The sequence below is a fragment of the Ailuropoda melanoleuca genome, chromosome 9 (assembly GCF_002007445.2).
Source record: "Ailuropoda melanoleuca isolate Jingjing chromosome 9, ASM200744v2, whole genome shotgun sequence".
Classification (NCBI taxonomy): Eukaryota; Metazoa; Chordata; class Mammalia; order Carnivora; family Ursidae; genus Ailuropoda; species Ailuropoda melanoleuca.
The window spans coordinates 63,317,161-63,339,965 of record NC_048226.1 but is presented as its reverse complement, the minus strand read 5'-3'; positions in this window follow the sequence as shown (position 1 = coordinate 63,339,965).

The following is a 22,805-nucleotide window of genomic DNA, read 5'->3' as shown; positions in this document are numbered from 1 at the left end:
AATCAACTGAGCCACCCAGGTGCCCATGGTTCTTAGCCTTTTTAAAGCTAGGTTGTTGAATTCTCGATGGTTCTTTCCCAGATGAATACAGACACAATCTTGTATAAACAGTTTAGGGCAATGTGGACATTCCTGATGTCCATAATGCCCTTATTGTGGAGCTCTAGTTTAATTAGGCCAGGAAACATTCAGAGAGCCCAAAGAATATCTTCCATGTTAATCCTTGGGGAAGATCTGCATTGTAGAACTAGCCTATTTCAAGACAGAATTTTATCCTCTCTGAGACTCCATGCTGAGATGTATAGATTGGGGATAGGCATGAGGAGGGGTCACCCCAAAGATGGGAAGAGCACCTACTTGGAATAGCAGTTGAATGGGCACTGCTGAAAAGTGTTTACCAGGCCCACTTACAAGGTAAAGGGGTGGCGGAGGGAAGCTAGCAGCACCATCACATCTCAGGGGCAGTAACTGCTTGGAGTCTAAAATAGGTAAGTCAGTGCACACCTGGGGGGCTCAGTCAGTTGGGCAGCTGCCTTTGGCTTGGGTCATGGGGATCGAGCCCCATATGGGGCTCCCTGCTCGGCAGGGAGTCTGTTTCTCCCTCCGCCCTCCCCCCTGCTCATGCTTGCTTTGTCTCTCTCACTCTCAAATAAATAGAATCTTTAAAAAAAATTTTAAAAAAATAAAAGGTAAGTCAGAAGTGATGGTGTTTTGTAGGGATGGGCATGTCAAAGTTTCAGTTTAACATGTGTCTTCAGATTATCTAGCTCCTTTGTTTGAATTGGTATTGACTATGAGGTTATTCGTTGTTGTGTTGTCTGTAAATGCAACCCTAAAACCACCTAAATGCTTATACGGAGGAGAATGATGGAAAATATGGCACATCCACAGATGAAGGTCTATGCACGTTAATCCAAAAAAAGAAAAATGAGGATGAGCTCTGTGAACTGATCTAGAATGATTTCTGAGACTCTTAGAAGCAAAGCGCAAAAGAGTACACTAAGCTGCCCTTCATGTAAGAAAGAATATAAGAAAACACATATTTGGGGGCACCTGGGTGGCTCAGTCAGTTAAGCATCTGCCTTCAGCTCAGGTCATAATCTCAGGGTCCTGAGATCGAGTCCCACATCAGGCTCCCTGCTCAGCGGAGAGTCTGCTTCTAACTTTTCCTCTCTCCCTCCCCCTGCTCATGCTCTCTCTCTCTCTCTCAAATAAATAAAATCTTTTAAAACTGTGGAAAGAGCCTAGGTGTCCATTGACAGGTGGATGGATAAAGAAGTGGTGTATATATACACAATGGAATATTACTCAGCTATCAAAAAAAAACCTACCATTTACAATGATGGATGGAACTAGAGGGTATAATGCCAAGCGAAATAAGTCAATCAAAAAGATCATATGATCATATGATTTCACTTATGTGGAATTTAAGAAACAATACAGCGGATCCTAGGGGAAGGGAGGGAGAAAGAAAATAAGATGAAATCAAAGAGGGAAACAAACCGTAAGAGACCCCTACCTCTAGGGAACAAACTGAGGGCTGCTGGAGGGGAGGTGGTTGTAGGACGATGGGGTAACTGGGTGGTGGACAGCAAGGAGGGCACATGATGTAACGAGCACTGGGTGTTATATGCAACTGATGAATCACTGAACTCTACCTCTGAAACTAATAATACACTATATGTTAATTGAATTTAAATACAATTTTTCTTAAAATCTTAAAAAGAAAACACACATTTGTGCAAAATACTGGAGGAATAAACCTGAAACTACAGAGGCTGGTCACCTACAGAAGACTGGTAAGAAAGAGTTGGACCAAAGGAAGGAATTGGAGCAGGTTCGTGAGGATGGGGCGGAGGCGGGGGCTCATTTCTCTGGGCATCCCTGTTTGCACAGCTCTGACTCTTAGAACCATAGAAATGCTTCCAGCACTCCCAATAAAAAATGAAAATCAACCAGGGTGTGAGGAGGGGAGAGGAGGGCCCCTAAATGGGAAGCAAGAGCAATTGAGCCGAACTATTAGAAATGAGGACATAACCTCAGTGAAAGGAAAGGGGAAGGAAAGAACTAAGTCAACTGGGATTCAGTATTTCCGCTGGAAAAGGAAAGCAAGGACACAATCTCACAAACACACTGCTCTAATTAGTGAATCTGCTTCTCACAGACGCAGCAGTTAGCAATTCTGTCATTATATGTGTCACCAGGACTACACAGTGAAGGCATGAGAGAAAATGAGAGCCAGCTTCCTCCCAGTACACGGTGACACCCCCTCAGGTGACCCCTGTAAGTCACAGCTTCTACAACCAAACCCTGCCCCTTCAGGGGGTTCGAACCTGTTACTTCTCCTCACCGATAGAATACGACAAAGGTGATGGGATGTTGCTCCCAGATTAGTTGACATTCTATGGCGAAGATGGGGATTTTGCAGACATGATCACAGTCTTAATCAGTTGCTTTTAAGATCAAAAAAAGACATTCTCCTGGATGGGACTGACCAATCAGGCAAACCCTTCGAAAGAGTCTAGAGGTCACAGACTTGAAGCACCAGAGACTCTCTTTCCATTGCTGGATTTGAAAAAGACAGCTGCTATGAATTCTACAGTTACAAAAAAATCCAGCCGCTAGTGACCCAGGGAACCTGGGGGCAGATCCTTCCTCACTCAGGCCTGTACCCCTACTCTGCCATGGGGCTCTTTCTGCCACTTTACCTGCTTCAAGTTGCTAGGAACACTCAGGCTGCCACCCTCTTTCTCCGCGGCCACCCTCCCCCCATTCAGCCTAGACCCCCTTTGGCACCTGTTGGCCATCCGCATGATTGCCTGCCCAAGTGAATCTCTTATCTTCCCAACACGCCTGCTCCGCTAATCCTCAACGTCATGTCAGCCTCGGCCCAGGACTTCGTTTCTATGCTCGAGGTGCCCAAGAGCCACTGGAGGATATCACACAGTTGTGGGGGTCAGGGCCATGAGATACTTCGGGTGCACAAGCTCAGTGCCATTCTTCAGCCATCCTTCCTTGTGCCCCCGACAACCCTATGCACTTCCCCTTCTCTCTTCAAGCCTCCAAGTCCAGTGCTATCAAACTTTAAAGTGTAAACGAATCATGTGGGAAATCTTAGTAAGAATACAGATTCTGTGGGGCACTTGGGTGGCTCAGTCAGTTGGGAGTCCGACTCCTGATTTCGGCTCAAGTCATGATCTCAGGGTCCGGAGATTGAGGCCCGCCTCAGGCTAGGAGCCTGCTTGAGATTCTCTCTCTCTCTCCCTCTGTCCCTTCCCTCCACCCCTACCTCTGCTCGTGCATGCACATGGGCATGAACACTCTCTCTCTCTAGAAAATTTTTTTAAAAAATGCAGACTCTGATCCAGTAGGTCTAGGGTGGGGCCAGAGATTCTGCATTTCTAATGAGCTCCCAAGTGATATCCATGCTGTGAGCTCATGGACCACATTTTCAGTAGCAAAGCTCTAGCCCAACGGTTCTCAAACTTGAGTGAGCATCGGAATTACCTGGAGGGCTCTGCAGGCACTACGATCTTTGGAATAATACTACTAGGTATCCAAAGGATGCAAAAATACTGATTCAAAGGGATACATGCACCCCAAAGTTTATAGCAGCATTATCAACAATAGCCAAATTATGGAAAGAGCCCAAATGTCCATTGACAGAGGAATGGATAAAGAAGATGTGGTATATGTATATAAAATACACAATGGAATATTATTCAGCCCCCCAAAAGAATGAATTCTTGCCATTTACAATGATGTGGATGGGGCTAGAGAGTGTTATGCTAAGTGAAATAAGTCAGTCAGAGAAAGACAAATACCATGTGTGGAATTTAAGGAACCAGTGAACTTGGGGAGGGGGGAAGGAAATCCAAGAAACAGACTATAGAGAACAAACTGAGGGTTGCTGGAAGGGAGGTGGGCAGGGGGATGGGTTAAATGGGCAATGGGGATTAAGGAGAGCACTTGTGATGAGCATTGGGTGTTGTGTGTAAGTGATGAATCACTAAATTCTACACCTGAAACTAATATTACACTGTGTCAACTAACTGGAATTTAAATAAAAACTTGGAGGGAAAAAAAAAGAATTACCTAGAGGGCTTGTTCAAACACCATCACTGGGTCCCACCTCCCAAGTGTCTAATTAATGGCGGATGGTGGGTAGAAAGGCAGGCAGGGGCAAGGGGCCCCCTGTCCTAAGAGCAAGCTAGCCTTAAAAGGCAAAAGCCCCCATCCTGTTATTCTGCACCACCCTGAAAGGAGCCCTCCACCCTTTCCCACGTGAACAACTCCCTGATAGGTAGGGAAGGGAGTGGACGACAACCTGATTGGGTGACAGGCGCAGGGAGGGCTAATCAGATCAAAACAGCCCGCCAGCAAGCCCATAAAAACCCCTCCACTTGAAAACTCCCAGGCAACCCTGCTGGGTCCCCTCTCTCTTCCGGAGCTTCCCACGTTGTTCAGTAAACTGCTGCCCAGCGCCCTTCGTCTGGCCTACCCCTTCATTCTTCCAAGCCGCGTGACCAAGAACCATAGGCACTAAAGGAAAAATCCTGAAACATAATCAGTAACTCTGGGGCGGGGCCCAATTATATGTATTTCTAGTAAGTTCCCGGTGTGGCTGCCGCTGTTGGTCCAGGGGCCGCACTTTGAGGCCACCCCCCTAGCCCACAGCTGGCCTTCTCTCTCAGCAGGTGACTGTGTCTTGTCTCTGACAGAGACAACTGAGGCCAGCAAGTGAGGCGCCCGTGTGGGCCCCCGGGGCAGCCTTCTCTAACTGACGCCAAGGGTGTTGTTAAGAGGAGAATACATCTGTTATTATGAGAAGCATCGAGGGAAGCAGAAATGTGTTGTTTTGTGGACATTCTGTCACCATTTTCCTCTGACAAGAGCATCCGGATTTTCGTCTAGGATCGACTGTTCCTCCCCGAGTGCCCCACGTTAGTTGCAGCCGGCATCAGTGACTCGCAGCTCGGGGAGTGGGCGCCCGAGTCAGGCCTGGCCCAGCCGGAACGCGCCCCCTGGCCACAGCCGTGGGTGGGCCCGGGGACAGGGCTGTGACCCCACGAAAGCGAACGAGATGCATTCGAGGCTCTTTCTGGGCCTGCAGAGAGCGCCGGAGACCATTTCCACCTGACCGCAGTCCCGCAGCGCGAGAGCCTGGAACGACAGGCGTGACCTCAGCCCGCAAGGGGGATGTGCGGGGGCAGAGCCGGCGCGCAGGGCAGCAGAAGGGGCGGCGAGACGGCCCTGCCCCGGACCATGCCTTGACCCCGCTCAGCCCCTGGACTGCTGCGTCGGGCGAGCTAAGATTTCTGGGTTTGCTTGAGGTGGTTCGGGCTGGGCTCTGCCGGCTTCCCCGAGAGCCGTCGAAGAGCTTTCGCGTCAGCTGCGGGTGCAGGAGAGGGCGGGGCGGAGCGCTGTGAGTGCGGCCGAGACCCCGAGACCGGCAGCCGCGGGACGGCCCCGCTGAGTGTGGCACCCCGAATGCTGGACTGCCGCGGGCTGTTTGTGGGGTGTGCACGCGGCCCTTGCGCCGACAGCTGACTTGGGGCCGGCGGGGGTGCGGAGCTGGGAGGAGGAGTTCTGGAAGGGCACCGGAGCGCCCGCCGCGGGGATGCCGGGAGGGAGGGCAGCCAGCGTGGCCTCCAGCCCCAGCCGGCCCCCCTTCTTCTAGACCACCTGCTGGCCTTCTTGTTTGCGGCCGGGAGATGGCCGCCCAGGGACTGCAGCGACGGGGGCCGCTGGCTTTCGTGTGGGCCAGTAAGAGGGGTTCCTGGGACTCCCTAAATATGACTTGTAGTGGCTTAGCATCTGGTGGGATGGGTCCAAAATTTTTATCGGCTGCGCTTGTTTAAATCGGCTTTTCCCTGCTAAGTATTCTATTCCCTCTGAGTTTTCTACACTTCTTTCTTTCCATTCCCCTCACCGTGGAAACTTCCGTTTTTAAGAGGCGTGTTTATTCTCACTTGAACACCTGCGACATCCACACGTCTTATACTCCATGGCATGTCCTAGTGTAAGTGACAGTGTTTGTTCTTTCTTAGTGACACGTAAGAAGGGCTTTCTTACGATTGGTGGCATCTTAGATGCAATGTGGTGCGATAGAACTCTCTCTTTCCTTCTCTGGGCCGCACACTACTCCCAGCACATCCGCTCCTGCTCTACTTAGGGCTTCCCGGCCCTTGGCCAGGGCGGGGTGGTCACTCACTGGGGCATCAGCAGTGCCTTGCACACAGCAGACGCTCAACGTGGGCCCTTACCTCACGTTTTCGTTTGAAACGGGGACGATTAACACACATCCTTCTTGCTTGGCTGCCTCCTCTAACCTTGAAGTGTGACCTGCCAAAGTCAGTAAGGCTACAGGAAATTCTATATCAAAATATATATATATGTGTATCCCATGGTTCTTCCCTGAATCAGCTCCACTTTATTTAGAAACTTTTGGCCTAAGTGTAGATTGTCAATGATTCTCTACTATACTTTATTTATTTTTAAATTCACTGCTCTATTTTAGACTTTTGGCAACTTGATTCGTTTATAATGTTGATTGTGGATAAGGAATTCAGATAGGACAAACCCCCTGGAGCTCAGGACGGCTGCAGGGGTAGAACGGTGGCCTCTCGGAGGGGGACCTTGTGGCCTGAGAAGCGGGGACATCATTCCCTGAAGGGCTTACAGGCTCCTCTCTGTCACCGGGATAGACTAAGGGTAGCCAAAAGCAGGTAGGTAGACTCAAAGCTAGGAATTCCTGGTCTCTCTGAAGATGATGGGGCAAATCATGGGGACTGTACAAAATGAATGGCATTCCACAGTATTTTATTTCTTACTTGAGAATACACCACAATCAGTAATTATGGAGTACATTTAATTAAGGAGTGAATTAATAGCCATTTTTAAAATTTTTTTTTTAGTGGGGTGATAGTTTATTTTCAAGTTCTATAAACTAAAAAAACCATGTATTCAAAGGAACAGGAATCAAAGGGATTCCTTAAAAGAAGTGAGGGATTTTTTTTCCTCTAGAAGATGAGGAAAAATTAACTGATTTTTTTTTTTTTTTTTTTTTTTTTTTTTTTTGCTGTTGAGTGATTTGCCTAAAGAGAATGTGTCCCAAAGTTGCTTCAATACACCCTGGCCTGATGGTCTTCTATAAAATTTAACATTTAACTAAATTAAAATTAATCTCCCATCCAGATGTAAGGAATGAAAAGGGAGATGGATATTATCAGTTGCTCAGCATTTACTGAAAACCTCCCCAGGGCAAAATGCAGAGAATGAATCAGAGAGGAGGGGTTTGGGGGTCCTGTCACAGAACTGATGTGTGTGATAGAGGTGGAGGTGAAGAGGACAGGAAAAGAAGGAGATTTTGAGTTTGGGCAAAGCTAACAATAGAAAAAGAATCCACTCTAGTCTGTGGACTTCCTCATGGGGCGCTCTTAACGATGAATTACAGGAATAAAATTATTCACATCAAAGAAACATGACAACTATATTCAAGAGTAGGTCATAATAGGAGCGCCTGGGTGGCTCAGTCAGTTACGTGTCCAGCACTTGATCTCAGCTCAGGTCTTGATCTCGGGGTCATGAGTTCAAGCCCTGTATTGGGCCGCATGCTGGGCATGGAACCTAGATTAAAAAAAATAGTAGTAGGTCATAGTACAGAAATCAATGAAGTGAAATTTTGTACAGCTATCTCATAGACTAGAAATAGCCGCTAGAGAAGTTTATAAAGGTGAAAAATAGGTTAGTAATTAAAGAGCTGACCAGGCTTATCTGTGATAAAACCTCTAGAATAGCAGTAATAGAGTCAGATGTGGTGGCTTCAACTGACAACTTATTTCTTGGCCAGCCTCCCAGGACCTCCCCTGTCACCATTGCCTCAGAAACCCTGAGAGGCCCAGGCCAGGGTTTCCTGCTTCAAACCAAGCCTGGCCCCAGGGGACACGAAGAGCAGTGGCTTCTCCCTGATGAGCCCGCATGGTATCGATAGCCCCCATCAGGAAGGGGGTCCAACCGGTGAGGTCGACGCACTTAGAAGTCCTTGAGTTTTTACAGGTCAGGCATCTCTTCTGGGGAGAAAAAAAAATTATAAATATCTATCAAGAAATCTAAGGCAAGTTAGAAAACCTTGGAACTAAAGAACAACTTAAAGAGAAAGTTTTGCTGATCCTAAAACCTTTGACCAAAAAAGCATCTGACAACATGGGTTAGAGAATGTCCATCGCAGCCCCAGAGGTCTGCAGAAATCTGTGGGGGACTATTAGCCGAGGGAGGCGGCTCTTGATGCCTTGTACTTCAGTGGCAGACCTGAGGAAAAGATTGATGTATATTCTTAAAGGAAAGTGAATGTTAAGAATTATTTCTTATCTACCTTGTAATAAAATTGGATTGGTAAACCATTCACCTACAAGGTTATAATCTTTAGGGGAAGATTTGACAAAGAGTGGATGACGTTATTTTATGTTCCAACTAAAATTTGTGCCCTATTTTTTAATAGAATTTGTACATTTATTGATGTTTTCTAAAATCTGTCGTGTTAACACACTAAATTGCTTCTTGGAGATTCTTTGTGGTTGCTTTTTTTTTTTTTTTTTTTTGCATTTTCTATTTTAAAACCAGTTTGGGGAGGTGCCATTGCCAGTATATTTACTAGTAATTCAACCATCTTGTCATTACACAAAAATCCGTTTCAGACCCAAAACTTTGTATATTTGATTGTCAATTTTGACAGAGCTTATTTCTACTTCTCTCTGTTGTTGCTGCTGTTTAAAGATCTTATTTATTTGAGAGAGAGAAAGAGAGAGAACACAAGTGGGGCGAGGGGCAGAGGGAGAAGCAGACTCTCCCCTAAACAGAGAGCCTGACCCAGGGCTCGATCCCAGGACCCGGGGATCATGACCTGAGCGGAAGGCAGACGCTTCACTGACGGAGCCACACGGGTGCCCCTGTCTGTTGTTACATTGGAGGAAACCGTACTAGTCTGGCCGCCGGGAGATGTGGGTTCTGGTTGAATCCCACAGCGGTGTCTGTGTTGTAGTTGGAACTCCAGGAAGTGTGTCAGAGTGCCCAGAAGATGTAGGGCCAATGCCAAGACGTTGGAAAACGCCTCCAGCACCCTCATACGAGGCTACTCTGGAGTGGGTAGAAACCAGAGGGCTGCAGTCCTTAGATTATTGTAGAGGGGCTAATTTTTGCTGTAGGAACTTAGAAGTCGATTCCACACTGTCCAGAGATCGGTCTTCTGCATTTATTCTCTGTGGCTGTCTTTGTTTTTCAATCGGTAGAGTAAACTGAAATTGGGCCTACTCGGTAGTAATTCCTTTCAATGTAAATACTCAATAAACCTAAGTGGCTGACAGGATGACAGCTGGGATATAAAAGGGACCGGGCCGTTTAGGAGGCAGGGCACTGGCCTTTCCCCTCCGACGGGTGGACTGGTGGACAATGGCTCTATTAGGGAAGTCTCTTGTTGTTGGGTGGTACTGATCCCATGGGACAAGGGTCTGGCTCGCCTCTGTGTTGTTTGTCGTGTTAGGGACCACCTCAGATGCCGCAGTGAATTGCTATTGAGAAACAACAGAGAGAAAAGTATTGCATCAGGCTCAAAGAAATTGCATGAGGCTTTATTTCTTCTCTTTTCTATACCATCCTGCTACTTCCCTCAGCTACTCCGTGACCTTCAAACGAGGCACACTTTTATGCCTCACTGCCTCAGTTGTATACCCCATTTCTGCTTACATTCCGCTAACCAGAATGCAGTCAGCGGCCTCTCCTAGCCTCGAGGGAGAAGGGGAAACCTTGTCTTTCTTGCAGCTGAATTAGTAGATCTGTTACTGACTGACCCAGAGGGATCCCCAGGCGTCTCTCCCACCCGCTCACATCCCTCTCATCCTACAAGGCCTCGTGCAGGCGTCACTTCTGATAGGCCTTCCTGTTCCTTCCCTAATTCTTCTGGGCAGACTCTTCATCACTTGTGGCTCTGAAGTCCACCTTTTATTTCTTCTTGGTTTTTGCCTTCTGATGACATGATCTGTGTTCTATTCAGGTCTCCTGCTAAATTTTAAGTCCTGAACCATGGGCACCTGTGGCTCACGTCTGTATGTGTGAGCCCACAGGTTACTCACTTTTGTACTTCTAAGTGCTATACATTGATTTCTGGGTGCGGAGCCTGAGACCTATGTGGAAGTTTGCACCGTAAAACACTTGGACTTCTGGTAAAACTAGTAGAAGTCATCTGTGCTATTTTTAATATGTATTTAAACTATGTTAGAAAGCCAATAAGTTTTATGTATAACCTGAATCAGAGTGCCAGTCCAAATGTTTCTTTCTATAAATGACATCATTTCAGTGTGATGAGGTTGGTTTTCCAGGCATTCAATATGTTTGGTCATTAGACATATGTTGTTCCAAGACTAAAGGGGTCTCTGGTTTAAAAAAAAAAATAGGGGGAGAAGATTTCCTGTTCTAGGTGCCCAGGAAGCATTTCTTCATACAGCAGGAAACTGATATTTCTTCCACTGCATAAAAAATTCTCTACCAAAAAATTAGGTCCACAAATCCTTATCTACAATTCTGATCTGAAAAGCCCTTAAAACCAAAACTTATTTTGCGGCAAAGTGGGCTTGAACTGACCAAAGACTCCGCTGTTACAACATCCCTCTCAAAATATCTGCCGAGTGCTGGTATTTTGTTGTGTTTTTTTTTGTTCTTTTGAAACCATGAAAACCAGAGTCAAAGATACCCTCCTGGTAATAGAGAGAAGATAGAAGAAAAGAAGCATCTCTCGTTAACAGTATAGCCAAGAGAGTGAAGTCATTACAGCAGCTCAATCCTGGAGCATTTGTGAGGTATTTTATTAAAGATTATGAAGTAGAATCATTACAAGAAACAGAAGTTTTGTACCTTTTATAGTGACAACGAACAAGAATTAGTAAAAACAAGAAAACATTGCATAAGACAAAAATTAAAGACTTTAAAATTTTTTTAAGTAATCTAGGGACTCCTGGGTGGCTCAGGCAGTTAAGCATCTGCCTTCAGCTCAGATCAGAATCCCAGGACCCTGAGCTCAGGTCCCGCATTGGGCTCCCTGCTGAGCAGGGAGCCTGCTTCTCCTTCTACCTGCCGCTCCCCCTGCTTGTGCTCTCTCTCTCTCTGAAAAATAAATAAATAAAATCTTTAAAAATTTTTTTAGAGTAATCTCTACCCCCAATGTGGGGCTCGAACTCACAACCCTGAGATCAAGAGTCACAGGCTCTACTGACTGAGCCAGCCAACCGCCTCCCAAAACGTAAGCTCTTGACCACATGTTGGCTGAGTGGACTCAACAAGAAGTGACTATAACTAGAACAGGCTAGAATCTACCATGAAGAACTGAACCTTGAAGATGTGCCTGAGCATTTGTCAGGTTGGCTCCGCAGCTGAAGAAGCATCGTTGCAGAAGGCGGCCTGCATGTCAGGCGGAAGGAGCTTCTGAGGATCAGCAAGCATCAGAAATGGATGAATCTTGATAAAATCCTATGTGATGAAAACATTTGAGCGCACTGACAGTGCTGATGAAACCGCTCTTTCCTGGAGCGACACCCCTGATGAGGTCAACAACACGGGGCAGTGAGTGGTGAACTGGATAGAGCAACCGGCAAGGGAGTCAAAAGGTATATAGCGGTTCCCCGGGCTTTTCTCTGCAAACAATGCATGGGTGAGGCGCCTGGGGGCTCCCTCAGTAGAGCCTGTGACTCTTGATCTCAGGGTCATGAGTTTGAGCCCCAAGTTGGGTGTAGAGATTACTTACAAATAAAATCTTAAAAAAGAAAGAAAGAAAGAAAGAAAGAAAGAAAGAAAGAAAGAAAGAAAGAAAGAAAGAAAGAAAATGCAGGGCGCCTGGGTGGCTCAGTCATTAAGCGTCTGTCTTCGGCTCAGGTCCTGATCCCGATCCCAGCGTCCTGGAATCGAGCCCCACATCAGGCTTCCTGCTCAGCGGGAAACCTGCTTGTCCCCATACTTGTGTTCCCTCTCTCACTGTTTCTTTCTGTCAAATAAATAAAATCTTTAAAAAAAAATGCTTGGCTTTGATATGATGCATAACCACACGTTGATTATGAGAAAAATTAGACTCAAATTGAGGGACATTTTACAAAATACGTGACCAGTATTCATCAAAAGTTTCAAGGTTGTGGAAAGCAAGGGAAGACTGATGAAAGTACCACAAACTAGAGGGGGCTCAGGAGACATAATGATTCAATGCAGTGAAGTGTCCTGGATTGGATCCTAGAACAGAAAAAGAAAAAGGCTATTAGTGGGGAAACTGGTGAAATCTGATAAAATGTTGGATGTTAGTTAACAGTACTATACCACTATGAATTTCTTAGTTTTGACAAACATGCCATGGTTATTTAATGTTAGTGGAAGATGGGTGCAGAACTCACAGAAACTCTACTATCTTTGCAACCCATCTGTAAATCTAAGATTACTTTGAAATTAGAAATTGATTTTTAAAAATGCTTGGTGTGGACTTTAGCTTACAGTGATTTTTGAAACCCAATCTATGAAGACTTTGAAGGATTTCATATTACTAATGAGAAGAGAACTTTTGCCCAAAGTTTGTCAACCAGAATATAAAGCTGACACCAAAGAAATGCTCCACATCGACACTGACCTTCCAATTGTGCATGTCTTGAGTGAGAACATTGCTCGAGTGATTGGTTTTTTTTTTTTTAAAGATTTTTGTATGCACACATTTTTTAATTGTAAAATACACATAAAACTTACCATTTTAACCATTTTTAAGTGCACAGTTCAGTGGTATTAAATACACTCACATTGTTGTGCAACCATTGCTGCTAAGCATCCCCATTACTCCTCTCATCTTGTAAAATAGGAACTCTATACCTATCAACAACTCCCTAGTCTTCCTCCCCGCCCCCCAAGTCCCTGGCAACCACCATTACAACTTCTGTCTTTATGATTTTTGACTACTTGAAGCACCTTATAGGAATGGAGTCATACAATATTTGTCTTTATTGTGCCTGGCCTATTTCACTTTGCATTGTGACCCCCAAGGTTCATCCATGTTGTGGCATAATGCAGGACTTCCTTCTTTTTTAAGTCTATATAATATTCCATTTTATGGGGCACCAGGCTGGATCCATCGGTAGAGGTAGAGGTGGAGTGTGTGACTCTTGATCTCTGAGTTGTGAGTTCGAGCCCCACGTTGGGTATGGAGATTACTTAAAATCTTAAAAAGAAAAATTCCATTGTATGCTTTCCTACATTTTGCTTATCCATTCGTCAGTCAATGGACACTTGGGTTGCTTCTATATTTTAGCTACTGTGAATAATGCTGTTATGAAAATGGGTACACATTATATATGAGACCCTGCTTCCAATTCTTTTGAGTGTCCAGAAGTCTGACTGTATGGAATTGCTGATTATACGATAATTCTGTGTCCTTGAAGAAACGCCTTACTGTTCTCCACAGTGACTGCGCCATTTTTACATTCCCACCAACAGTGCACAAGGGCTCCCATTTCTCTCCATCTTGCCAACACTTGTTCTTTTTTAGAGTAGCTAACCGAATGGGTGTGTGAAGTGGTTTTAAATATAGATAACCATGAGGATAATAGTGCTGATGAAGATGAAATTGTAAACAGGTGGAAAAAACCTACATGATATGGTGAAAATATGTGATGAGTGAACAGCTGGCCTTGAACCACGCACATTTATCAATGTATGTGAGTTTATGGCGGTTTTGGTACTTAAAGAGGAACTGCTTAGTTGGAAACCTAAATTAATGAACCATTGGGCATGAGAAGTCCTCAAAGAAGCCCCTGTTAGAATGCTTCCCTTAACCCAGCTCCTGCGGTCACGGGGCCACCTCCAGCCTGCTTCCGGTGAGGCACTGAGGCTCCTCTCCTCTGATGCCCTCCTCCTCCTCAGGCAGCCAGAGCTGGTAGATGACCGTGGTTTGCATACGCACGGGGATATTTAGCTGAATTTGAACCTGCATGTATTTAAAGATTTACAAAATGTTTTCTTAGAAAGTATTAGAGGACACACTATTTGTCCTAATGACTGTTTCACTGTAGAAGTGTTAGTATGTTCGATTCTGATTTGCTGCCTTAGACCCTGCTAGAGCCGTTCCATAGCATACAGCGTTATATCCATACTACCTTTCAAGAAATCTGAAAAATTCTGAGTTCCAAAATTCCCCAGGCCCCAAGGATTTTGGAGTATAGATTGTAGAACTTATTTTAGCAAAAAGGCGAATAACACACTTGTAGGAAATCATTCCATTGTTCCAGGTTAATATCCTTTTTGAACAATTTCTAATACCTGTCACTCTTGGCTATGCAGATTTCTATCTTTCCCTCATTGGATAAAGACCTCTGTTATATTCTGGCACTAATATGAAACCAATACTTGTACTTTTTAAGCAGCAAAACTGAAAAAGTTTGATCCTCTCTGCAATACTTCTAGACTGCATTATTCTCCGATTAGGGGCATTTTTAAGATTATATGAAGCATGAGGGACGCTGGGCTGGCTCACTTGGAAGAGCATGTGATTTGTGATCTCGGGGTCACGAGTTCGAGCCACATGTTGGGTGTAGAGATTACTTAAGTAAATAATTTTTAAAATATTATGTAAAGAATGAATTAATTTCTCCCTAATAATTCAGCATCACCGTTATGAAGATGAGTTATTCACTACGAAAACAGGGCCTGGCTCCAGGCCGTCCAGCTCGCTGAGTCTTTGCATCTTCCATGCAGCCCTGGGCTCGGACCAGCCATCCCCCCCCCGCCCCCCTCCCCCGGCTGCTGTCAGGGTGCGGCCTGTTGTAACGTCCTCACTCATGTGCCAGGGCTGGAAAAGCGTCTTTGGGTCGTTTAAAATAAGAATGATCCAGTAAGAGCTGGAACTTTAGAACAGCTGCTTCGGCTACTCAGAGGCTCTCTTCCGCTCTTCCGACTTCTCAGCTGGGTCACTGACTGAGGTCCTGGGTCAATAACGCCCAGAGGGCCGAGGCGCATTGTGAATCATTCTTACTTTGTATAAGGATTAAGGAGGGAACTAGAGATTATCACCCGGATATTTTTTCCCAGAGAGACACTAGTCCACATCTTTGGTAGACCAATGTTAAGTTGAGAACATTGGGCTAACGTACCGGTTATCACAAACTGGTAGCATTGCCAACACGTTTTGCGTATGTTTTAATATTCTGCAAATTGCTTGTGTAGAAGGAAAAAGAAAAAGAAGGATTACAGTGGAAGATATGCTTTGTATACTACTTTAATCAAACACAGTGACATAGATATTATTCCCCTTTTACAGATGAGGACTGAGGTTAGGTAATTAACCAAACCTCTCACAACTAGTAAGTGACAGAAACTAGATTATAACCCACCTGTCTATTTCTCAAACCCATTCTCTGAATTTTTTTCACTTTATTAAAAAAAATCACAATATCAATGCATGCTTGTTGTAACGAGTCTGATAACAGAAATGTGTTAATGTCTCTGTCCCCATTCCAATTCTAACCTCAAGATTACAAATTTTCTAGCTGAGATGGTATCCTGCCCCTTCTTTCTCCATAGTCATGTAATCACATAGACACACATATAAAGATTTCTTTATTATCCCCAGACTGTAAGATCATTTCATTAATGTTAATCTGTAAGTTTTACTATTATACTCACATGATAACATTCAGAGCTTTCTCAGTCCACACGTGTAAGCCTAACTCAGTTCTGAAAAAATAACTGCATGATATGTTCTGTACTACAGACAAACCACAATTTATTCAACACTTCCTGACAGAAATCCAAATTGTTTTTAGGCTTCTGTAATTACAAATAGAGCTGTGGTAAACTTTCCTGAACATGTGACTTTACAAACTGGAACCTTGATTTCCACAGGATGAAGGAACAAGAATAACATTACTGGGGGCGCCTGGGTGGCACAGCGGTTAAGCATTTGCCTTTGGCTCAGGGCGTGATCCCGGCGTTATGGGATCGAGCCCCACATCAGGCTCCTCCGCTATGAGCCTGCTTCTTCCTCTCCAACTCCCCCGGCTTGTGTTCCCTCTCTCGCTGGCTGTCTTCTATCTCTGTCAAATAAATAAATAAAATCTTTAAAAAAAAAAAAAAAAAAAGAATAACATTACTGAATGTCATCTCTGTATTTTTTATTTTAATAGATAGTAGGCTACATTCCCAAGAAGTAACAGTAATTCATATTTACCACAGCAATGTATGAGGGCTCATTTTCTCGTCTTCTTGCCAGCACAAAAGATTAGCAATCTCTCTCTCTCTTTCTTTTCTTTCTTTCTTTCTTTTTTTTTTTTTTTTTGTCTCTTGGATGGTTGAAAAATGGCACGTCCTTGCATTTCTCTGATTACTAGTAAGATTGGGGTCTGTGCTCTGGTTCATCAGGCTTAACTCAAAGACAGAGTGACGTGCAAGGCAAATCAATGGAATGATTTTCTCTTAGGCCTGGTAGAGTCATTCCTACTGGATGGAGGCAAGATTCCGTGCAACGTGAACCCTCAGTTAGCAGGCAGGGTCTATACCAGGGGGCATCAGAGAAAGAAAGAAAAACAAAACTAGGTTCTGAGTTGTGAACAGTTCAAAAACACTAAATAAATGGAGAGTGAAATGAGGTTACTCTTACTTTCAAACTCCACAACCTTTATCAAAACCAGATCTTACAGGGGCGGGAGTAGGCAACCTTGGCTGGATGCCTCTTCCACAACTCTCACCCCTCACCTGCAAGGTAAATAAGGAAGAAAGAAAAAGAAATGACAGAAAGAGGGAGAGAGAAAAAAAACCAAGTTTCTTTCAGTTGGGGTCATGCTTCTGTCAGAGGTGGAGGCTTCTGGGGGGCTGGGCTTCCACGGGCTCGGCTGCAGGAAAGCAGAGGGCAGCTTGGTCTCCTGCAAGTTCAGTCCACTGTCTCCAGCTGCGAGTGAAACCTGAGGACAAAGCAGAGGCAGGAAGTGGAGGAGCCAGCTTCCGTGTAATTACTCCTTTGGCTGGAGATGTGCCTTGAGATACATCACACAACCTCTCCAAATCTTACTTTCCTATTTGGAAAAATGAGGGAGGGGTTTGAGATTTTTGATGTACAAGGCTACCTCCAACTCCAAGATCCTACAGTTCAAATGATAAAATGTTGATTGTTTTCTATTACTTTTGTCTCACCTTCTATTGGTATCCGTGAAAAGGGAGAATGATCATGAAACTTGGAATCAAATCTCGGGTTCAAGTTCCAACCTGCAATCTATGTAATCTTAGACAAGCCCTTTGATTCCTGTGAGCCTCCCTCATTTATAAAGCTTACCAAATAGACCTCGTAGGGTTGGTGCAAGACTGAAGAGAGGGGTATTCATGAGAGCGTTTATAAACTCTACCAGTGTTAAAACAAATGTAGTATAGTATTCTTACAAAATCTAAGCCACTCACTTCCATTTCTTTGCTCAATTTAAACTTCACTCACCAAATACTTCACTAGTTGTTTTTTTTTTTTTTAAAGATTTTATTTATTTTATTTATTTGACAGAGATCGAGACAGCCAGTGAGAGAGGGTACACAAGCAGGGGGAGTGGGAGAGGAAGAAGCAGGCTCATAGCGGAGGAGCCTGATGTGGGGCTATCCCATAACGCCGGGATCACGCCCTGAGCCGAAGGCAGACGCTTAACCGCTGTGCCACCCAGGCGCCCCCACTCACCAAATACTTCAATCATCGATTCCATAAATACTGACCGAGTGTTTGGGGCGCTAGAGTTCCTTAGTGAATAAGATCCGAATAAGACACTGGAAGTGACTGACCTCATGGGACTTGGACTTGAAAGTTCTTCTACTATCTGGATCAGATCAGGGAATCTGGGCACATAAGTATTTTAGCAAGGCATGTCGAAGGTAAATAAGCTGCATCCAGTATGTATGTCCGGTAGGGAGATGGAGTCAAGCCATGTGTACCGAGCTCCTCTTAAGCCTCCCTGGCGACCAGGCGCGGTTTCAGGTATTAGGAGACTGAACACCGTTCAACGCAGACCAAGTCCCTGGCCTTTCGGAACTTACATTCTATCAGAAGATTTAATCAGTTGGACGATACGAATCCTACGTGGAAGATACAAAGGAAGGTATGAGGCCGGTTGCAAGAGGTCGAAAACCTAGTCCTGGACCCGGAGCTTCTGACCTCTTGGCAACACCCAGCTTCCCCTCACCAGAGCCAAGGGCACTGTAAACTCTGACTCCTCACGCCTCATTTCTAATTCGAAGTCCTCAGAGCCTGGACAAGGTTAGAGTCTTTACCAAGGAGAGAGACATTTGGGCGGGGGGGGGGGGTCATGCCAGCCCTTCTCCAGCCATGGTCAGCCGTCACGGCTTCAATAGATTTTCAAACAGCATTCATTCCTACATCTGCAAAAGTAGGATTCAGCTTCCCCTTTTTACAGGTTCCTCCAGATCCACTCCACAACTCACTTCACATGACGACCCCCGGAAAGCATCACAGGCCGCCAGCTTCCCTGTGAGCTCGAAAGGCCTGACCAATGTGCATCCCATGGGGTTTTCCACAACTGCACGTGCTAGCTCCTTGTTTCCTGGCATCTACAATACCTGGAAACTTACAAGAGAAACGCAAGTAAGTCCGATATAAGACAGTACAGGTAGATGCCACTGGATTAAATGAGATAAAGGAGCTGCAAGGAGGGAGACCTCGCGTCTGAGTTGAGGAAGTCGGGGCACGAAGGCTGGGGCTCTGCTCAGAGTTTGTTTTGTGTTGCACACAGCGCTGGAGGCTTTACGTGGATTCTCTCACTTGATGTGGAAGGCTCCGTGAAGGCCTTGGACTCTAAGACCTTGACTGATGGGAGGAATTAGGAAAGGCAGATGTTTCAAATGAATATTCATTGCCCAGTGCTGGCCAGGCACCATCCAGGCACTGGGCACCCCACGGTGAACAGGCGTGAGTCCTGCAGTAAAGGGCTTTCAGTGGGGGATACAGACCGATACAATAACCAGGCAACGACAGGGACCATACAGTGTGTTGCGTGTTACAACAGGTACAAGCACCAGGATGACAGGAGACGAAGGTGCTTTCGGTTCCACGTGCTAAACTGACTCAGTTTCTTAAGCTAAACTGTAATAGACTGGCTCATGCTCTTAGGAAGCTCAGGGTGGACCCAGGACTTAAGGAAACCCTCTCTCTCTGCGTCACCATAGCTCTTCATGTTGCAGATGGGGTGTTCCTCCAGATGAACATTGATACGGTGACCTCGGAGCAAGAGGCAGGCTTCTTAGCTAGCTCTCAGGGAAGGAATATTCAGAGAGGGACTCTGGCCCTGCTTGGACCATTTGGCTTTGCCTGAAACAGTCTCTGTTGCCCACTGAAGGGCACCATGATTCGCACACCTATCCTTGTTGGTGGATGATGGGTAGGTTCTGACACAGCAGAAAAGGAGAGGGAGACATGCCTGCGGGCTGAGTCACCCAAAACAACAGCTACCATAAAGAGGCCCCTGAAGGGAACATTATAGTCATGGAAAAAGCAGGGACACAGAGAAAGGAATTTGCACGCCGAGTTCCTGGGATGGTGAGCAGCCCGGTCTGGCTGGAGCCGTGGTCACACCTAAGAGCTGGAAGGAAAACCAGACTGTGGGGGGCTTTGAAGGCCAACGAAGGACTCCAGAGCCGCCTGAGCAGAGCACGCTGACAGCTTTGTGCAGAATCTTCCCAGTGCTCCTGAAAATCCTTCAGAGCCACGAGAATGAAGGTTTGAGACCACTACCAACTCCCATCTTCAGTGAAATGAGGAAGTGAGAGAGGTCAGAAACTTCATATTGTATGTGGCGTCACCCCTGCACCAGCAGTGAACTCCAGCATGCGGTTTGCCAGCCGCCCCAAGGGAGACCAGAGACTGCCCGGGAGTCTGGGGGTGCAGTTCCCAGCAAGCCCCAGCGAAAATTCAGCCCCTGCAGGAGAAGCCTCAGAGGACTAGGAAGAGGAAGAAAGAAATCACTCAAGTGCCTGTAGGGCTCATGGGGGCAGGTGAAGAAAGAGCGAGGAGCGCGCTGACAGGAAGGGCAGGACCCTCGGAGCCGGTGGCTCTGTCAGGAGAAGGAACCAGGGAAGCTTCCTACTGGTGGTGGGAGCCCTCCGGAGCCAGGCTGGGCTCCTGAATTCAGGCGAGGCGCCCTATCGTAAAGAAAGCATACATCCCTGTAGTAACAGAGGAGGGAGCCCACGAGCCGAGAAAGGAGCCAAGCTTCCCCAGTCCCGTCAGGATTCTCTTGCAAATCGCTGGTTTTGAAAAATCCAACTCCTGCAAAAATAAATGATAAAAAGTTGTGACTCAACATCCAATCAGAGGCACCATAAGAAAAACATCCGGTCAAAGGCACTGCCAGAGGAAAAAAATCTGAAAAGGAGCAGAACTTCCCTGCAGACTGTGAAGACTCATCAGAAAACTGTTGCCACAGAGCAGAAGAAAAATTTAATCAACATTCTATTATAACATTTAAAAAATGTAACCAGGCAATGGCAACTACGCAAGAGGCTGACGGGGCAGAAATCAGTCCAGGAAGGGATGGCCAGGCGGCAGGAGGCCACAGACAACAGGAAGATGTGAAACAGGAACTGGGAGAGTAGAAAATAAGGGTAAGAAAAACACAACAGTGTTCCAGAAACCAAATGCAAGGAACACAAATGAGAAGAGGCACCACTCTAGAGGATGCTGTGGAAAACAGAGAAGAAAGGTGAAGAAGATAAAGTGGAAATAAATAAAAATCATTAGAGAAGGCATGATAGGGAAGACAGGCAGGCAAAGGAAATCGCATACATGTAAAGTTAGAGCCCCTGAAGAAAAAGCCCTGAACAGTGGAACAAAGCAAATAGTTTAAAATATGGGTCAATTTTAAGTAGGGTTTGGACCTGGGACTGGATGCAGAGCTTGGCCCAGATCACAGGCCTGCATTTAGGAAGCAGGTGGGAAAGAAGGGCTGGAAGTCGCAGGTGGTAGTAGCCTCCCAGGTCCGAGGGGCTCTACCCGCCAGGTACCCCCCCCCGGGGGCCTCCGGGAGCTTCTCCTGCACTGTGGCCGCCCCACCTGAGAGGGGGCTCAGGAGCGGGTGAGCAGCTCTGTTCCCTGAACCCCGACTCTGCCCAGTCTCAACTACCTTCAGAAGTAGAGGCCTGGGGCCAAGGAGTAAATGTGAAGGAGATAAATGCTTCAGGAGAAGCTCCTTAGACACAAGTCAGAAATCAGAGAAACAGAAAGCGTAAAGATGAGTAAAATGAACGTGTATACATCACTCAGCTTTATAAAATCTTAACATTTTTACCGTGTTTGCTTCAGAAGATTTTAAGGAAATACAACTTTAATGATACAGGTGAAGCCTATCACAGACCCCTCTGATCCCATTCGTCCTCCTGCCCCTGCCAAGATACTACTACCCTGAAATCGATGACTTTTACAAAACATGCTTCTATGGTATTCCTAAGTATGTATCAATAACTATATGTAATACTTGTTTCACATGCTTTCCAACTTTACATAAATGGTATCATACTGAATGTTTCCATCTACAATTTGCTTTTCCCCCAAATACTGTATTTTTGAGAAGCATCCATGTGATACACGTGGCTCTACCTCATTTTAACCACAGCGCAGCACCCCACAAGGTGACCCCACCCTGTATCTACCCATCCCTTTGTTGATGGGCCTTTGAAAAAAGGCCTGACATGTTTGTTGGGTTTTTTTCAGTTTTCAAGTTTTTATTCAAATTCCAGTTAGTGAACATACAGTGTAATATTGGTTTCAGGTGTAGAATTTAGTGATTCTTCACTCACAACACCCGGTGCTCATCCCAACAAGTTGGTGGTGGTTTTTTTTTTTAATAAAACTGAAACCTATTCCTACTCTATGACCCAGAAATTCTACTCTTAGGTATATGTTTGAATGAATATGTTTGTCCGCAAGTGTTCACAGCAGGAATGTTCACATACAAGAAAGGTCCAAAGCTCCTTGACTTAAAATAGCCACAACCTAAAAACTAAACCGGTGTACAGAGACAGTGCAATACTAAGCCATAAAAAGGAACAAAGGACGGGAATATGCAGCAGCATAGATGAGAGTCAAAAACGTGTTAAGTGAAAGAAGCCACTGTGGTTCCATGTGTCTGTGTGCATATGCCGTACAATGCAGTTCATATATAATATGAAGTTCTAGCATCGTACTAGTAAAACCAGTCTATGGTGGAAAAACTCAGAACAGTGGCTTCCTGATGGTGGAAGGTGGAATGGGGGGATTGCCAGGGAAAGGGAGCTTTCCAGGGGTGATGGTGATGTTTTATAACTCGACAAGAGTTTGGGTTGTGGAAGTGTGTCTGTTAAGAATATATATGTAGTGCTTGTACTTTTCATTTTAAGTATTTTTTAGCTCTAAAAAAAAACCCTAAACAAATATTGAACTCTGTTAATGCTAGGCACGCTGAAGTATTCAGGGGGAAATACACTGGTATCTCTAGTTTTGTTGGAAATGCACCCAAAGATAAGATGGAATAGTGGATGGATAGAGGGTGGATAGATGGAGAGAACTATGATTAGTAGGCATAGCAAAATGTTGGTGGAATTTAGGTGCTGGGTATATGGGTATTCATTATAAATTCTTTCAACTTTAATGGGCATTTGAAGTTTTCATACTAGGGGCGCCTGGGTGGTGCAGTCAGTGGGGCATCCGACTCTTAGTTTCGGCTCACGTCATGACCTCAGGGTCGTGAGATACAGCCCTGTGTCACTCAGTGTAGAAT